Source organism: Anser cygnoides, chromosome 18 (assembly GCF_040182565.1).
Source record: "Anser cygnoides isolate HZ-2024a breed goose chromosome 18, Taihu_goose_T2T_genome, whole genome shotgun sequence".
NCBI lineage: Eukaryota > Metazoa > Chordata > Aves > Anseriformes > Anatidae > Anser > Anser cygnoides.
The window spans coordinates 5,494,153-5,514,153 of record NC_089890.1 but is presented as its reverse complement, the minus strand read 5'-3'; the positions used below and the strand labels follow the sequence as shown (position 1 = coordinate 5,514,153).

At 43.7% G+C, this 20,001-nt stretch overlaps 1 long non-coding RNA gene and 1 pseudogene across 1 annotated transcript in view; one reads left to right on the top strand and one right to left on the bottom strand.

Annotated features, from left to right (window-relative positions):
- Positions 1 to 20,001, top strand: part of LOC106041452 (uncharacterized) — an 83,687-nt gene that overhangs the window by 46,057 nt on the left and 17,629 nt on the right. The window lies entirely within an intron of this gene.
- Positions 182 to 18,652, bottom strand: LOC106041408 (3 beta-hydroxysteroid dehydrogenase type 7-like; annotated as a pseudogene).

Below are 20,001 nucleotides of genomic sequence, written 5' to 3'. Positions count from 1 at the left end.
TTGTTGATGAAGTTTGCAGTATTTAATGTAGATCTATGTAAATTGCTAGGGGAGGGGGAGGAGAACAGTTTGATCTTAAAATATAATTTGGATTGTTCTCATCTTCTCTTGTAAAAGCTGTTTTGATCATTTGTTGCCACCTCCCAGTTTTCAAACATCTCAAGTCTCTCAAAAAGTTCTAGTACTTTTAAAGATAAGGATCAAATTTTATGTATTTTTGTCTCTTAGTTCTCATGCCTTTGACATTCAGGTTTGCAAACTTTTCCCCCTATCAAAGGGCTTTAACATCTTTCCTTTTTTATTTTTAAATGAAAATTGACATTCTCATTTGATAATGTGACTCTAGGAGCCAAGGCTTTAAGAAAAATGCCAAATACCACAATACTTATGGGAATTTGCAACCTTATTATTAATAATGGGCTTCTCTCTCTTCTCTTAAAGTCTTCTGAGATTTTGATGTTTTATCTAAATCTACCCAGATTCCTGTGACCTTTGAAGGTGGGGAGACAGTGGAGAAGCACTTCCTTGGGAGAGGAACTGGAATAAAACATGGATCCAGTTTCCATGTTGGACCTCTTTAAACATCAAATATTTTCAGGTCTAAGGTTCTGTGGCCTGGAGTCTTGTTTTTCCCCAACTCCTTTTTGCTTTGCTAGTAGAATTAAGAATTTGATTTAACGTTATATGCCTGAAAAAATAAAGCATTTAATTTACATTTTACAAGGCAGTTATTGCAGGTTAATTAAATATCAATTGAGTGTTATAGGCCATATTAAGATTTATTAATAACCCAGGAGATAAATCTCCTTGGAATTCAATTAAATGAAAATCACATAAAAATATATGTGCAATTTTATTCATATAATGCATAAAACCTGTGAATTATAGTGAAGCATTGTACAGTAACTTGATTAATGGAAATTAATTGCTGAAATAGAGAAAAATCAATTTAAACTTTCCGTAGCAGATACAGAAAGCAAGGTATACTTCTCCCGTACCCTTGGAAAGCTGACTTTGTTCCTGCAACCACAGTGTCGTGCATCCTACTGCAGGATGCGTCTTGGCCATAACTGGGCTCCCTCTCCTTTCCCCTTCCTTTGCTCAGCATTTTAGGCTTAGGGAAGGGAACAATTCTGTACGGCCACTGTGTCCCCGGTGAGTTAATTGTAAGACTGAAGGTCTTAGAGATGAAAGGAAAGGCAGACCGGCATGCTGGTGGATATCCCTGGCTCGGGAAGCGCACGTGGGTTTGTGCCTTGTGTCACACGTATGATGGTCTCTGTCTGCAAGGGGAAGGCGTGCAAGTGTGTACCAATGGATGTCTTTTGCCATCAGTGCTTTTTCAAATCTCTCTCTAAACATTTGTAAGATAGTTACCAGTAGAAACGCCGCTAGCCAAGTTGCCTGCAAGCTCAGAAGCACATGGTGCACCGGGCTTTTTCCAGGATTAGTGAGTATATCTAGTCCCGCTGGGGAAAGCGAAGCTTCCGATATCAGAGATGAGGTTGAGAAGCTGGACTTGGAAAATATCTTTCCAATATTTGCTGAACGATTGAGGCCTGGCGTGCTGCCATCTGTTCCCAGCGCATCCTGTGTTAAATACTGTCAATATGAGATTATGTTCCAATTACGGTACCAGACTGACTGGTTTAACTCCTACCATGAATCTATTTTCCTTTATTACTATGTACTAACTATGTGACTGATGTACCAGACACCAAAAGAGATGGTCTCTGCCCAGAGGGCTTTGTCTAAAAGAAACATGCCTGGAGAAGACAGAACGCAATAGAAAATGCAGATGAATGAGTAACTCGGTTAAGATTTTCTTTTTAATTTGGGAATTCTTTGCTTGTTTGTGTGTTTGGCTTGAGTTTTAATATTACTAAACTTGCTTCTTTCAGACATTGCACAAGAACGGAGACTTCCATAGAAACTCAAACAGGGTTAGGCATGCGGCTCTTTGAAGTGTGTGTGTGTGTTGGGGGGATGAACGCTCAGTACGCACATGGGAACATCGGCAGGCGGAAAACGGAGGAAAAAAACACGTTCCAGCTCAGACAACTCCGCCAGCAGACGCCATGGCTCGCGCTGGGGAAGTTTAGCCAGCTTTAAAAAATAGCAGGTGCCTTTCTGTCAGTGCACTCCCTGCTCATCCTCCCTGCTCCTCCAGCAGAGAAGCATGCATCTGTCTCCTCTGTGCTTCATCTCTGCTTCTCCCTGCAATAGTTGTCAGGGATATTAGCATTAAATACTTACTGCCTGGCTTAACTAAGGGGTAAGATAGGATTTAATTTGTATGGCTGAAATCCAATTATATAATGGAGCCCCTGGGGGAAGCAGTTATACCTGCTGAATCTCTTGGATGAGTAATTGTGCACAAAGGCTCCTTTCCAGAAGTAGAAACAGATCTGAAATATTTTTTTTCCTCTTTTTATTTTTTTTCCTACTTCTGCTGCTGTTACATAATAGGGCTGGGACCCTGAAAAGAAAAGCCAATGACAACCCAGTGCAGTAGAAAGAATTAAAGCACTGCCAGGAGAAAACAAGTTATAATCTGATAAAATCAAGGATCTAACAGGAAGTCTGCAGCAGCATTAGCTTGGAGGAGCCAAACTGCAGTGCAGCCAAAGGAAGCTTACTCATCTTTTTGGAAAACAGTACAGAGGCTTTGCTGTCTAACTTTTTCCCCCACTTCTACTATGTGCAGGGAAAGGGAATCCTCTGCTTGCTTTTGTCAAAGCTTGGGAGGTGGGTAGGTGTAAAAAAAGCTAAGTAGGTAAATTATTCAAGCCCTTTTGAAAAACGCTGCCCTTAACTACCTTTAAAAACGCCTGCTCCTTATCCTGTGTGTCATCTGTATCCTGCTAAGCATCAAAATCATAGATGATGATGAGCAGGATAGGAAGAAAAGCACGATAAGGTTCCCAGCGAGGTTTCTGAAAGGAGGCAAGCGTACATTGGTCTCTGGGGTAGTATTGGGGCTTGGCAATTATACCACTCGATACCTTCAGTAACTCCAGAGCCCACAAAGGAATAAACCAATGGCTCCGAATGGGACTGACAGCCTCAGCTCTTGTACTTAGCCAAGTTTTCTCAAAGGTCAGAGTGCCATATTTCATTATATTTTTTAATAGAAAGCAAACTTTTATTCTTTTCTGAGTTACGAGTGGAAAAATAATTTCCTTGGTCTCTATGACTACATGAAGATAAAAAGATGAATGCATCCAGACAGCAGAGGGAAGTCCAAAACTCCAAATGCCACAAAGTGAGGACAAACCTGGATGGTCAGGTACCCCCAGCCCATCCGTCAGCCTTGCTTTCTGGATTCGTCTTTGGATTCTTTTTTAAAACAGCTCAAGCCAAAGCTGTTGCAACACTCGAAATCACACGGCGAAGGTACCTGTCTCACAGACTTGCAGCTCCACCCAGTGGCTCTTTTTTGGCAAGATAAAACCAAGGTTTCAGAAGCATCAAAACCTGTTGCAGTCAACGTTGTCATACTGCAGCGATGCTCTGGCAACACGCATGAGAAATTGGGTATATATTTCCTTGTCAAATTCTTAGCAAGCCGTCATTTACCATTTAAATTATAGCAGGAAGCTGCACAGCCAATTGTTAATGAAATAGAAAACCCAGCAATCTTGTTACTGCCTTTCCTAAAAACTTCCCAGCACAAAGGATTGAGTAAAAAAGGAGGGAACTGGTAACTTACACAGTTTAGCTTTCCACGTTCTCTATGAACAGATTGTGTTGGTTTGCCTAAATTTATTTGTCATTTGAAATTATTCATGAATTACCTGAGCAAATGATTTGGGGTTTGCCAGCTCATTTTCGAAAGAATTCTCTTGTGAGTATGAATTTCAGTGAAGTTAACTTGGCAGCTCACATGGTATCGCTTTGCTCTCCTTCCTGAGTAATTGCTATGACTAACAAGAAGCAAATCTTGATCATTTCTATCAAAGATATCATGCTGAAACTTGCTTTTTCCAGGAGGATTAGGGAAGTAATTAAAATAAGCTTTTATTTGTGCATATGTACACTGTAACTGTAGGAAAACTCAGGAGATGGTTACATGTTCACAGACCACAGGAATACTTAAACATTCCCAAAACAACGGAACTAATTTTAAATTTTAACCAGTATTGTAAAAATAGTCCATTCCTCCAAGCTCAGGTGAAAACTGAAATCCATTGTGCTTAATGTAGGTCTGTCAGCCCCTCTGCATGCCTTATAGGTAGAGGAACTGGTAAACTGGTCCGACCGCAGGCTTTGCTTTTGTTGTGAACCCTCTGTAAGTGCCCGCCCCATCTGTGCTAGGAAAATATTATCTGTGAAACGTTCCCCCATGGACTGTAGCTCCAGCACCACGGAATGAGTTCAGATGCCCTCTTCTGCCCGAAGTTCAGGCGTTATTTAGCATAAGTGCAGCCCCCAAGGCCTTCACCCAAGTGGCTGTCTGCCTTCTGTGCAGCAGCTGAACGTGACGTGGGCTTTAATTTGTTTTGCTGCTAGAGTGCTATGAGGTAGGAGAATTTGAGTTACAACCTATGTGTAACCACCTCTAAGCTTGGTCAGATGTCCCAGCATAAGGTTAGAATGTAAGTCAGCCTATACATTGTCAATACAAGAGACTGCAAGCTTATTTTATAGGAATAATCTTTCAAAACAGATATAATTGTTCACATGTTAAGAATAACAGGAACAATCTTAAAAGAGATAGCTCTGGAAAAGGGAAAAAAGTGTTTTTCTTTTCCATTAAACCCTAAAACAGGACAAGAACTTTCTGGGCTTCCTTGCTCTTCCAAAAATTATCACGGAAGACCCCCTGAGTGTGTGAGCTGGGTACAGCCATCCCGCCAGCTGCCCAAGACCACAGCGTGTTGTGAAGTTCAACAACGTGCTTGCTCCTTACCCATACATGCTGCTTAATTCTCCTTCTGATGAAGATGGGGGCAGGATACGTTCCCTGCAGCTGCTTTCAGCCACTGCACAGTTCTCTGCTTGCTCTCCTGCCAGGTGAAGAGGGGTTTGTACCCAAAGTGCCTGAAGGCTTTGTCTGTCTCATAGGAGAAGGTGGTGACTATTGTGTTCAGTAAAGGCAAGTTTAGGAACGGCTGCGGCTTCCAGAAGGGGTACAAGAGTGCCTTGATTATCCTGTGCAGGTGTATTATTAACCACATCTTCCAGTAAGGGATGCGTGAGCCTAGCCTTATCGAGGGGTCCACAGAAGACAGGAGCTGATGCCTGACCAGAAAACCTCTTCTTGGAGTGTCATCATAGCAATATTACACTTGTCCGGCGAGTAAGTCCGGTTTCAGCTGCAGGTGCCTTGCTGCAAGAACATGCATCCATGCACCATTCCCTGGAGAAATAAGAGGGGGAGAGAGACAGGCATTCAGGAGGAGCTAGATTTGCCTGTTTCCTCTTGGAATGAATGAGTGCATTGGGTCTGCCTTCTTCGGTGCTGCAAAGCAGGGAAAGCACTCATCATGTTACTCAGCTGTACTGCCGAGAGACAGAGTAGTTAATCCAGACCTCCAAGAGCCTTTAAACCTTTGGTCTCCCCTTTGTGCTGGACAATTAATGTTCCTTGTGATACCGGTTCACGCGAAGCAAAAGGGCAGTGTTTTGTAGTGAGAGCAGGATGAATGGGAGGCAGAGCTTGAGGTTTTTATTCCTGGCTCTGCTGTGAGCCTTTGAAGAAGTCACTTGATTTATCTAGGCCTGGTTCTTCCATTACAGCATTTTCAAACTACTGTTATCTGCACTTTTGGAAAAAGACATATAAGTGAGCTGCACAGAAATAACTAAAGCCCTGCATGATTTAATGGTGAGTTACACTCCCCTGTAACGCATTCAACACCACAACAACCTATTTCAATAGGTTTCATGAGTAGTCTCTAGTGCTTGCAAAAATCACTTATGTAGTACAGTCTTTTTTTCAAGGAATGCTTTTCCTAAGTTATAAATAGTTAATGTAATTTCTTGTAATGAAAATGTCTTTTCAAACAACAACAAAAAACATTTTAAAAATATTCCTGAATTTCTGTCTTCCCCAGTAAAATCCTTAAAACATTACCCTATAAAAAAGAAGAAAAAGAAAAAATAGGTTTCTGTTATTCTTTTCTGCTATTTTTTTTTTCTAAACAACATTTTTCCCTACATTGATGGGAAGAAAAAAAGAAGCCCTACGCAGGAAAAAAAATTAAATATGTAAACAACTATATTAAAAATTCTTTTAGCCAGACCAAGTTTTGTGGTTATACAAATATTTGTGCTCAATCCCCATACTCATCTTTCTGTCTTCAAGAATTATGGGTAAGCGGCAATGGAAGATCTCCTGGGACCAGAACAGCCTGGTAGCACCACGAGCAGAGAGACTCACCCACATACGTGGAATTGCGCTCGGTGTTCTCAGGCTCTAGGTAGTCCAACACATCGTTCCCGGCTTTGGCAAACAAATACAGGTCTCGCAGAAATGTTGCCTTCTCCCCGTATACTGTGTTTGCACGGATGATGCAGGTTGTGAGTTTGCCACCGTTGCTCAGCTGAAAAATCAGGGAGGGATGTTATTGACAAATGGATTCAGAGCTAAAACCTTCCACAATGATGTTGTGTGTGTCAGATGAAACCAAAAATCCTGGGGAAATTGGGCTAGAGGAGTCAACCATTGCAAACTTTGACTGGACAGCTAGGGCCTGGTTTGGATCCTTAGAAATGCGATGTGGTGCCCACTTGATATTTATTTATTTTTAACAAAGCACACCTGCATATGGGTGTTGTTCACTGAGAGAGATTGGGTGGAGGGTGATAACTGCATTAACCCCTTCTGCAGCTGAGGTGTGAAGGAGTGTTTGCAACAACCAAAATTAGGTATCAGAGGAAGCCAGTAAAACTGGGCTGGCCTCAAACTGTAACCAGGAGAGAGATGCTCCAGGCAGGACTAAAGTCTCATTTTTACATTCTGCTTCATCATCTAGAAGGACTTACCTGTCTGCTGACTACTGGGAGTCTGAAACGGCTAGCCAGGCAACTTAGGTAGGTGGCTGGGTCTGGGTAATATTTCTGATTGTTAAATCACTCGGGCATGTCTGAAAATACATCTTTATGCAGTATGAACCAGGTGAACCTGGTTTTGTAGGTCTTAAGTTTACACAGTGCTTTTCAAAGCCCCACTCCTTTTGGTGGATTTTAAACATAGGCACAAAGGGCAGCACTCTTTGATCTTGCAAATGCTTGGCAGGTTCCTGATGGGGTGCGAATACCAGCCTTTGGTAAACTCTGGGGATTTTGGTATGTACACCCAGCTGAGGAATCAGTTGGATACATACTTGGATACGAGATGCGGGGCCTTTCTAACCAGCTGTCTCCTCCCACTCATCCTGTGCTGAAACACCAGGGATGCCATTGACTTTTGTACCTTTTTTCCATTGGCTTCAAATACAAGTTTTTCTGCCATAGCCTTTGTCTTCCTGTAAGGAAGTTCCACTTCCCCACTGTATTTGGTGTCCTCATTTCCTCTGGAATAGATTGTGAGACATGAAGAAGAGCTCAGGGCTGGGAGACATTCGTCACAGCGTGATTTACTCTGCAGCCCATGCCCTCCAGGGACTTACCTCTGGTGGTGAATTGTACGGGTCTAAGATCCTTGCTGCGGTTTGGGAGAAAAAAGGCCTCAAGAAGTACCAGGCAATTCTGCAGGGTTAGGCAGAAGTGAGTTCATAGGGCAGGTTTGCATGATTTGATGTCTGAGAGTTGGATTTGCTTTTGTCTAATACAGTGTGATTGAAGCAAACAATATTCTGGCAGGTAAATTAGAAGGCAGCGCAGTTACCTTTTTAAGCAACTCTCAAGTGGCTGAGCAAGGTGGAAAGAGCACAAGATGATGGAGGGCAGGAAAATGAGAGCAATCCTACTTTGTTTTTTTCATTAGAGGTAGCAAGAAGCCTCTCATGAGCTATAAACTAAAAGAAGCTGCTGCTGCTTAATTTTCTCATATTGTTGATTAGAGATGGGAGACATTTGCTGGTGATGCAAAAGCTGCTGGTGGGCTTGTGGAAGGTGTGCAATCACCAGATTTGTGCTGAGATTATTCCTTCATCTTCCCTAGCAGATTGTGCTTGGGGGAAGAACAAAAATGTAGGTCCACGATTTAGGGCAAGCAGGGCTTGGAGCCATGCTGGGGACCCTTGGCTGTAACTGCAGAGGAAGGCAACATGCTCCTCAGCTGGCCGTGCCTCCTAACTTACAGCAGTGAGGAGGGGAGTCAGTGGGATCCAACACATAAGTGCCCTCCCAGACCTGGAAATAATTCCATGGAGAACCAAGAAAGCAGCTGCCATTTTGTCCCAGTGTTGTAGTGCATACTAGTCTGTTCCAGGATTTGGTTCAGGATTTGGATTCTGGGATTCTTCACATTTTTAAATTATTTTGCTCTATATTTTGCTCTCCTACAGAAACTCACGGTAGGCAAACACCAGGCTTGGGGTACCCCCACGCAGGGCAACGAAGAGCCATCGTGCTCCTTTTGCAGGTGGGCTCAGACCCACTCCTGGAGAGGTGGGTGGCCTGCGACAAGGTCGTGCAGCCAGTCTGCAGCACGGGTCTTTTTGCCACGGCAGAGCAAGCTCTGACTCAGGCGCTCCCTCTTTGACCTTGGGCAACTTGCTTGCTCTTTTCTGTGCTCAGATCCCCACGTGTAAAACCCGGATAATGCCGCTGCCTTTCTTCTGCCTGTTTGGCAGTCTGGTATCTCGTGTGTCAGATATCCCAGCTGAGATCAGGGCCGTCTTGTGCTACAGCAAGAGAAATAAATTAGGAGCTTCAGAAATACAGCCTCCCCGTGCACCCCTGGCTTTTATCGCAAAGCCCTCCTCCTCTTCCCTGTGTTTACGGGTGACGAGCAGGAGACAAACCAGAAAACAAGCACGACAAAAGATTGATTGTGTGCGGTTTGTTGTGAGCCCAGGAGAGGCTCAAGACAATTAGGGGGGTTATCTAGAAGTTCTAGTTTTAATTGCTTTCTTTTTATATCTGAATTTATTTTTTGCCTTGCAAAGCTTTTAAAAAGCAGCAGCTTCACCAAGGGGCAACCTGCCTGTCATTCCTGGGCTGCAGAGCTCTGCTCGTGTTTGCCTTCCCCCACCCCTTTTGAAGCTTAGTAGTAACAAAGAGCTCAGCATAATGCTCTTGCTTTTCAAAACGATCACAGATAACTGAACGCTAATAAGACTGGAGCAGCATTGTCAGAAGGTATCTCAGCGGTGGCTGTCTCAGAGGGATTGAGACTGACAGAGGCATTTTCTATTATTGTAGGATGCTGAGGTGTGAGCATTATCCCTGCACCCATCACCCTGTCCAGACACTAATCATCCTTTGTCTGTGTCAATTCCCCAGCATGTAAAAGTGAGTTAAATAAAATTATACCAGGAACGAGAGAGAAAGGGGACAGAGAAAGAGAAAAAGGAAGGAAGGCAGGCTGGATCATGCTCTGCGAGGGAGAAAAGCAGAACAGATTGGGTGGGGACAGGGAAACTGCACCTGTGCTTTCAGTCTGGAGATGGACATTTTACATTGCCTTGCAGTCGTCACTGGGTTCCCTACTGGGACACGTGGTGTAGTTTTTATCTGGGTGCCTCTTCTCCCGCTTTAATTCCAGGAGTTTAAAGTGAAAATCATCAGAGAACAAGAACCATTCTCACAAGCAGGCTTTCTCCCAGCATGATGGGAGAACATGAATGTGTTCTGTAGAATGAGAGAAAGACTCTAGGTGGTGGTTTTATTTGTGTTTGTGACTGGGAAGGACTGGGAGTTGGTGGGGAAGAGGATGGTCAGCTCTATGAATGAATTTCATTGTGGACGGGTATTTGCTTGTACCCACTTGGGCATCATTACAAGGCCAAGGACTGTCCTCTCAATCAAGATTTGGGGTAGATTTTTCAAATCACCTATTCACATGCATCTCAAATCACAGGACTAAAATTCAAACAAGGACATACATTCATTTTTAGAAGTGATAGATATGCTAATGACAAATTCCATAGCCTTTCAATAACACCAGATCTTTTCATGCTCATGCTCCCAAGTGGGTTGAGGTTTCCTGCTCTCAGGGATTTTTTTTTCCATAAGACATTTATTTCTATGGATTTGGGTGCTTAAATACTGTTCAGAACAACTGGGTTATGCCTTAGTTTACTTGCAAGTATGAAATTTAGGCTTGTAGGTCATTTTAAGTTATGTCTTAAGCAGCCTTTTCTAGCTAGGCTCAAATTTCTAGAGCCAGGAGACTGAAGCCAGCTGTGTCTAGACTGGCTGCCTGTAGAGACAAAACTTGGTTTTGAGCCAGTTCCCCTCGCACACAAGTTTCCATGGTTTGAGCAGTCTGTGTAGATACAACTGTGCTTGAAATCATCAAGCAGCTTTACAATGGTACATATCAGACTTGCCCCTATCTCCACCTGCCTTCAAATTTAGTTTAATACTTCAGCTCTTGGTCTTCAGTAATATCAGCCCAGTTTGAAGTGCAAGTCCTTGTGCCCCATGAATACAAAAGGTATCCAGATCCTGAGCAGGAATGTCAGCTGGTTGTGAAAGGCTATTCTGGATACCAAAGAGAAGAAAAAAAACCACCACCCCAATACTGGCCACTGTCTTTACATTGTTCCAAATCCCATCTTTGCCCCAAGAGGGTTTCTAAGCTCTACTGCATTTTCTGAGTCTGTGGGTTAGTCTTGAAGGAGCCACATGCAGAAGAGGTGGGTTGAGCATGTGCCCAAAAGCAGAAAGTCCAGGAGCTAACCCTAGCAAGCACTTCCCAGGGAAAGGTATTTTGAGGGATAGGGTGCCATTGCCAGGTCAGAGCCTGGTCACAGAGAGTGCAACTACACAAGAACACTACAAGGCAACTGCACACCAAATGCAGCTGTGACCCAAGACTATGTTACCAATGTACCCTCTTCTGAGGTCATGCTAAAATAGTCCGTATACATTTGATCTCTTGTTACTAGGAGCTTGGTACAGGTTCACTAGCTATTCACTGTGGAGCTGAAAAAGAGGAAAGTGGGTTGGTGACAGAGCATCACCTGCCCTTTGGGTCAACTCAGCTTGAGGAGGAGAGTGAAAACTCAGACCCAACAGCAGGGTAAAACACAAGCTCAAACCCTGAGCAGCTCAGATCTAATGCCAAACTGATTTTAGGGCTTAGAGGAGCAGGTCCATACATACAGAGGACAGCCTGGAGGTGCAGTTGGGTCCTACACCTCTCAATCAACTTTCAATCAGTAACATCCACTGCTGGTCAAGTTTTGGCTGGGAAGAGCTGTGATTCCTGAAGATGAAGAGCAAAGAGGGATTTCCAAGAAAGAGTAAATGAATCAACAGGAACAGGAGCACACATTGTCCTTTGGAGTCACAGCAAAAATCTCCAGCTGTTTGCAGCTTCATTGCTGTTTAACTGGAAATCCAGAGTGATGCAAAAGATTTGTTTGGCCTTATCTGCGCATGGGCTCACACAAGGTGTTAGGTCCCACCGCAGCAATGGAGCTTGTGTAGACAACGTATGGGATGTTCAGGACACAGCAGGCCCTTAGCACGTTTTCAATACCTGAGGACAAACATTAACTGCCTTGCTTTGGTTTCTGTTATGCAAGTCAAATGAGATTTCCAGACTTGAGATGCTGACTTGGACTAGATCCATCCTTTTCATGGCCAAAAAAAATGTAAAGCCATAGGTCAAGGCTGCCGATCCTCAGGTATATTTGCACAGGTATGGATGGTTCATAACATGAGAGCCACAGCTAAATCTTCAGCTTAATCTCTACGGCTATTAGCAACTGACATAACTTTGACTTAATAGTTGTTAACAAAAAAGAAGCTGACAGCTTGGCAGAGCAAAATTCCATGTTGTCCATCTTTTTTTGATGCATGGACAGACTGTCAAATGGTGAATTGCAGCCTTCTGGCAAAATAATTGGTGTTTTAGTTGCATATACTGCTCTATGGAAGTGACTGTAGGGTGAAAAACATTGCAACAGACTCCTGGTAGCTACAAAACGTTAAATAAAATAGTAAGTGCAGCTTACAAATCCACATGAAATCCAGATGAAACTGAAGCATGATTTGGTTCAAGAAGGGCAGAAATATCTCATAATACATTTCATATTGTCCTAGTCTGAGTTTCCCATTTGAAACAGGGAAACAGCGGAGTAATTTGGCACCAAAAAGCCCCCTATTTTTTTTGTCATCTTTGTTCAGAAAAAGTATTTATTCCTTTTTAGGAACATGGGAACAGTACCTGTCTAGGGGAATAAGGACGGATTTGACAGTAAAGAAGTAATATCCAGCATTGATCTTAGCTTGCAATGTTCCAAGTGCCATTAGTTCGCACATGTTATGGACATGTCTTGGTTTCTCAACTTAAAGAGCTGAGAATTTGCTACTTGAGTGAAAGCTGTTTGTAACTGGTTTGCTTCAGGTAGTGTGGTAACCAGACAGCAGTCAGGTTAACTAATACTGAGAGCAGTATCTATGCTGCTTCTGGCTGAGCTTGTGGGTCAGTGTGTGGTTTTGTGATTTATTTTTTTTTTTTAATGATTTGCAACTCTTCCAGGGGGAGTTTTGCAATTATCATGATTCAATCAAGCTGATTCTACAATAACCTGAATGACAACAACAAAGCCATGGATGCATATTGATGGGCCTTCAAATCTGATCAGGCAGATCTTAAAGGAAGCTGCTCATAGAGCTGGTTTCCAGAAGTCTCTGCACTATTCATACCTGGCTAATCAGGATCTGCCCTTGAGCCACGCTGCGGATCTTGCTCAGGAGGGCTTGCAATTTCTGTTCTTGTTGTTAAAGGCAAGATCTTAAATTATCAAGGAAGTCCTGAGCTTAGGATAATTTCAGAGAGCATGAGTCAATAGGAAGACCCAGTAGAAAACAATCAATTTACTTCTTCATTGGCCTGTCACTATACAAAGTTTACTGAGAACCCTTGTAGATAAATATCACTGGAAACAGATGAGTTAAAATTCATTCAGCTTAACAAAAAGCAGATTAAAAAGACTGACTAGATGGAAAAAGTAATTCTTTTAGGAGAGGGCTCTTCAGTCTAGTCAAGACTGTAACACGATTCAGAAACCAGTGGCTGAAACAGAGGAGAAACAAGGCAGAACAAAGGTGTAAATTTTTGCCAGCACTAGTAATTAGCCGTAGCCACACTAATACTCCTAAGCATCGTTATGGCTTGCTGAAAGACGTGATAGATAGCCCATTAACTTGCAGTCCTTAATTCTAGGCAAAAGTCCTTTGAAAAGGCATAGCCAATTTAGCCACAAATTACTGGGCTTAAGGCAGTAATTGGATGAATTTCTGTGGCCTGAGCTGCACAGAGAAGCCAGCTAAGATTATGTAGTTGACCTGTCCTGACTTTTTTTTCCTTCTTCTATGAAGTTTACAGTAGGTGTCAAATACAATTCAGTTTTATTATTTTACCTGCTATGATTAATGGAAAAGTTTAGACTAATCTCAGCATTTAAGATTTCAAGCGGTCCTAGTGAAGGCAGCAGCCTCAGTTTGGGGAGGCCCACATGAAGCCGTCCAAGGGAAGGCACAAGTGCAGAACAGATTGTCTCTGCAGATGAGGCTCCTGCTGAGCCACCTCCATCTGCTCCCCAAAGAGGCACTCAGCCACCAGTCACCTTGCAGAAACACAGGCTGTGGGGTGTTCTGGGGTTGTCACAAGCATCTGCAAGAGGCTTGGTTTGCTGAACAGGGGTGTTGCCTGAGTTCGCTGTTATCAGTGGAAACCTCAGTGCACTAAAATACCTCGCTCATAGCAAGCAGACAATGAAGAGGAAGATCTCATAAAGCCATTGAAAGGCAGCAGGAACCCTCAGGCTCTGGGTATTCTTGGTACACACACGCAATACAAGCTCTTAAAAGCATCTGGTTTTGAAAACTACAGCAATGAATGGATGGAATTTAAATGTTGCCCTTGAATATATCAGAAAGTAGGAGTAGCCCTAAGCAGTAACCAAGTGAGATGTGCATGCATGTATGTATATATAGTATGTATGTGTATATACACACACATATCTATAAAATTGTTTCCTTGTGGTTAACGACTATTTTAGTAGCTAACAGCCTAAGGTGCCATTGGAATTGCTGCTGTAATAGGGATTTCATTATCTTTATAGCCTGTACTTATTTCACAGATTTATGAACATGTTTTCTTTAAGCAGATCTTGCACCTAACATGAAATCAGCTCTTGGTGATAGAAGGAGTCATGGAGATCTTGGTTATGTGTGGCTTATAGGTATGTAGCAGTTGCTACCTCTGTGACTATTAAAAATAACATCACTCTCTTATAGCATGGATGCAGCTCAACTGATAGTGTCTTGCACTGGTGGGTGTACAGGGTAGCTATTTTCTGACCCTTCCCAGGAAAGCTACAAGGTATCTAGAACAGGGGTTAATTTTTGATCACAGTCTTTCTCACAGACCTGTAGCTGTAAGAAACCATTTAGTATGTTCTGAATCAGTGCTATTAGTGAAGGTTGTACCCCTGATCAGAGTAACTTGCACAATATCTGGCTCCAGATCTGACTTCATGAGATGTAGCTTTACAGCTGTGCAGAGGAGCAGCACAGCCTGCCCTGAGCAACAGAGGGCAGAGGCAGAAACCTCCCCGCTGGAAGTGCACCTTTCTCATCTCACAGCAGAGTGGTGCTTGTGACAATCAGGGGACACGGGAGCACAAAGTCAGAGAGGATACATATGTTGTAGCCTCTTATATGACTCCACACCGAGCCGTGTGAATTTAAGTCTGTATTTAATTGCCTGCTTTAAAGAGCTTACCCCCAACGTTGACAGCTTTCATTTCCCAGAAGGGCACAGTGTTTCTGTAGTCCACAATAGCAGCTGTGTGAATAACCACGTGAACACCCCGCATGGCAGCAAGGAGCAGATTGTAGTCTCGAATGTCTCCTTTCATCACTGTCACATGAGTGGTAGCTGGAGAAGAATAATATAAGCATAAATACAGGGGAAAAAAAAAAAAATACAAAACAGCATCCTCACCTTCTTGCAGGATGAAGATCCTGCTTGGGAAGCTTTCCTCTTAGCAGGGCAAGCAGCAGCACGCTGACAACTCTACCATTTGAATACATCACACTGGGGAAAAATACATCCCCACTTTTTGAACCCCAAGAAACCAGATCTGCATCTGGTTTAATTCAGCACAGCACTTGGCCAGTTTACACCAACTGTGTGTCGGAATAACTGCAGCTGTCATTGCACATCTCTCGCATGCAGCCAAGGATAGCTCTGAGCAAGGCTGGGAGATGGCTCGCCTAGAGCTGCAGCTGGCAGCAGGACTGGCTGCAGGACGTGTGAATGGGGAAGCTGTCCCATGCAATTTCCTTAAGGCAGAAAACTTCTACAGCATGGTGGGAATAACACCAAGCAAGCTTGAGGGACATTGCACAAAGCTTTATTTAAATTGCAGATAGTATAGGTGGGGATGGAAAATAACGTAACAGGTCAGTTGAAGTTTCATAGGAAATTCCTCTCTTTGAGCCATTCAGAAAGCTGGTTTGTTGTTTTTCCCTTCCCCTTGTCTCTCAAAATAGCTGCTCCATACATGGCTATAGTTGGCATCTACTACTAGTGTTCATGCTTTGAGATGGTGTTGTAACATTTCAGTGGGATTTTTCCCTTTTTCTGTAGTTGGGAATAGGCCAGCAAGAAGCTGGGTCAGGAAGCCATGCTCCCCAGGACTTTTGTAGCAAGCCAGGCAGCCACAGGACTGCTTTGGGACAGAGATGTCTCCTGTGCCCTGGGCTGGGGGCTTCCAGAAGAGCCCCACTCAGTCAGGAATCAGGGTAGTGATTCCTGAAGGATCAAGCACAGGAGCAGCTCAGGGAACGGTGTGTGACTCCAGCTATGGAACTGTTATGACATGGAAGCCCTCAGTGAACTACCGTTAAGTACAAGGGGATAAAAGAACAGAGCAATTCCTTGTGAATTCAAAGGAGAGACAAAATTGAGGATGCTAGGTTTGCATTTGCCAAGAAGCATGGGACACAGGAAAAGGCAGAAGTTTAACTAAAGCATTAATCTGATTTCTTAAGTAGCATCACCAAGACTTGGAGAGCTAGCCCATAGCAGTAGGATATTTAATATTAACAGATAGAGCTGATTCAGCACAAATAGAGGGGAAAGGCATTGCCCATGTGGCAGAGAGGATGCACTTGCCTGAAGGACACTCCTGCTGAAAGGCTGTGCTGACAGGGGAGCAGAGGGTCAGCAGCCTCACAGTGGGGACAGCTTGCTCCTACTTAGCCATGAAGAAAAGCCTGATAGAGGTTGGGCTGAAGTGTTATATAGCTTCTTTCTAATCACTGTCGTAGGGCAGCTGGTGCAATTAAGACCAACAAGAGAACAACGAGAGCTCAGCTGTAAGGAGTGAGGTGGCAAGCACCAAGACCAATTTTCAAATTGATAGCACTGGTGAGTGTTATCCAGGGCTACTAATGGGGTGATGGATGTAACTGCGGCTTTATTGCTTTATCAGGTACTTCGGAGGACTTTTGGAGGAGGTGCTGAAATAGAGCAAATGAAACACCTGTGCTTAGAAAGGAGGTAAAGAAGAGCCAGGGAATTATGGAGCAGCTTAACTTCAACACCAGGAATTTCAGGACTTAAACAACATGTGTGTAAGCACCAGTGGGATAACCTGGAGAATAGTAGCAAGTGACATGGATCTGGCAAGAATGAATCATGTCAGATAAATCTCCTTTGTTCTTACGACAAGCTAGTAGGCTGAGTAGATGTAGTGGAACAGGTCAATGTCATCTATCTTGATTTTAGAAGGGCTTTGGAAACTCTGTGTCATTCTCATACGCAAGTCAGTCAAATGTGGTCTAAGCAATCCACATGAGGGTGAGCACAAAGCTGGCTGAGTTACAGCGCCCAGGGAGCTGCCAGCTGTGGGAGGTGGCTGCCCTGAGGCTCTCCAGTGCTTATTGCTGTATTTGGGGCTTTTTATTGTTTTCATCAAGAACCTGGCATATTTGTTCATTAAATCAGCAGATAACATCAAACTAGGAGGGACTCAAAGTACGCTGGAGGATTAGAGTACAAGCTGATTGTAACTAATGGAGTCTGAAGGGAATCAAAAAAAAGAGTGAAATATGAAAATATGATAGGGACAAAGAGAACATACTGGGCTTAGTAGGGAAGAGGCAGTGGGCCCAACCCAATTCATGAAAGGGTTAGGTTGGGCTAGATTGCCTATTGCCACAGTCGTGCAACTGGGCAAAAGGCATAATTGTATCGACAGGCATAAATGGGGAATAGTTTGTGGGACAGAAGAAAACTCCTGGCTCCTGTCTTGCCCTTGGTGCCACCTCTCCAGAAGAGAGCAGTGCCCGGAGATACAAAACTGTAAACCAAGGAGAAGGAACATCAGCCCTTTTAGCCTAAGGGCTAAAGGCAGGGATTATAGGAGCTCCTTAATGATTAAACAGCTTTTCCTTTCAGTTTTGGGTGCTTTTAAAGCAACTGGTTACTTGAAGCCCGAGGAAAGCAGTATGGTGATTTCATCTGCTGAGGAAGTACTTCTGGTAGTGACATTTCCCTGAGAATTTTTTAACTTGCTGAAGTCCGTCTCCTCTTTATCGATACCTCTTATCAGATAGGAACTCCCGTGTCACTTTTTTTTGGGTCTCATTTGAAGCAGGCTGAGGGTTTGGGCCGCCCACCATTAACTGCAGAGCACTGTGAGCTGTGTTGGCTTGTTTGGGGTGGGTGCTCTCAAATCCAGTAAAACGGGTTGCTTTTCCCCAGCATATCTCACTGTAATCAGCCCTGGTGAAACTTCAGAAGGCAGCACTCAGAATATGATCAAATGGATTAATTTAGTATCTTGGAGCATATTTACTGAGCCTCACCTCTTCCACTTTTTGCACAGCACAGTAAGACTACAGGTTTCTCTCAATTATTAATTTATTTCACAATATCTCTAGCAGACACGGAGCTTCTGAGCACTGATTCTATTATTGTAAGGTATTTCGTTGTCTTCACAGAATTGCTAACTGGTTGGAGCAGGTCAGGAGCATGGGGGTTTGTCCCTTTGCTGTTTGAGTGGGTGAGCTGAACCAACTGGGCAGCCAAGATCCCGTGTGAGGTACCCAGTGAGTATGTTTCTCCTTATATCTGGTCCCTGGTGGGGATTTGGCTCCTCCCTGCAATAGACCAACTGCTGCTACTCCCTGTGGAGCATTTTGCTTTGATGTGGTCCAGTGCTGAACACCCCCAAGCTGGAAGTTATGCTCCATGCAGTCTGTTTAATCCAGGTTCCTTCCCCAGTATATTACCAGCTGTCTTGAAAGAGGGAGGGTTATGGCCAATAATACAAGATGATGCCCTTGTCTTACCTGGGATGATTTTTTCTTCTCTTGCTCCTGAATCAAAAACTCTGACCTCTTTGATGTAGTCTTGTTGAGACAGGAGCTCTACGATCTTTTTGCCAATAAAACCACATCCTCCTGTCACCAGGTAGACCTGGGCTCTATCCATTTCTGAAGACATTTTTGTGGTTGAGGAGTACAGAGAAGGTTGCGGCCAAGATCCTATCGTGCATTGTTGATCTCAGTGTGTTTTCTGAACGAAGTCTGAAGTTTAACCCTCACAAAGTGTAACTGGCTGAACATTAACTCCAACCAGTAAGCCAGGTTTTTGTTGGCACAGTCACACAAGCGCTGCCCCAGACACACTGATGCTACGTACGGGCCAGTTCTGGGCTTTCTGACTCAACCTTTCCCTTCCACCCTGGTAGCGTGGGATCAGTGGGACACCTCCAGCTTGTATTGGTACGTGGCCATTCTCAGCCCAAAATAGTGATGCCAGGTGTTCTCCATCCTAGCCAGCCCTGGCCTGTCATAGCCTAGACCTCTCTGGGGGCTGCGCAAAGGCTGCATGTCCTACAGATGCACTCAGGGCATTCAGCTTTTAGTATGAAGCTACAAAACGATCTAATGTGCGTGCACTAATGGCTTTGTATAGATGGTGAAACAGCAGCAGATTTTAGCCAGTGCTTTGCCACAGTGTGCAAAACACAGGCAGGTTCAAGACCAGGCATTTGTAACGTCACAGGCACCAGCTCTAACATTTTGGTCCTCCAGTATGGCTTCCATGAATTCATTCTCTGAGTTGGACTGTACACACATGTTTGCACATTTAAGAGGAGAAAATCCACTTAATTTGAAAATGTCTAGTAGTAAAGGCACTAGCACATCCTTTGGCGAATTGTTGCAGTAGTTAATCATTGGCATTGATAAAGGAGCGGATGGACTGCTGTGTGTTATCTGCCAGACAGTGGCCAATACGCCTTTGCCTTAGTACACTGTAAAGGGCATGTGCTATCCAGTGTGTCACGTGGATCAAAAAAATGGGATTGGGTTTGTCTAAGGGTGCTTGATCTTATCCTAAAATGGGGGGGCAAAAACCTGCCGTCTGGCACAGCGGTTGGTCACCCTCCATCTCTCGCACAGAGTCACAGCGGTAGCTAAGTTGGGCCTCATCAGCTGCCAGTCTTTCTTTAAAGCCAAGCAGATTATTTCCTTAAGTTTGTAGTCAAGTATCTTCCAATCCGTCTTTGAACCAACTTGTCATCTTTTGTTTTTCTGAACTGGGTATACACCATCCCAAGAGGTAGAAATAGCAAACAGTCATGTTACCTCCCTACTTACTCTTCCTTTATAATACACACGGGTATTATAACCCAGGGAAGCACTGTATGGGAATGTCTGGCATCTGGTTACCTTGAGCATGTTCTCATCAGTGTTGCAAAAAAAAACCTGCATGAGGGGGAGGCCTTGACTCTCTGGACATTTCCCACTGTTTACAAGACAGCCTTTGCTACAGGATTGGTATCTGCATATCTACAATGTAATCTGATCAGTAGGGAAAAAAAATTAGCTGCAATTTATGCATCTTGT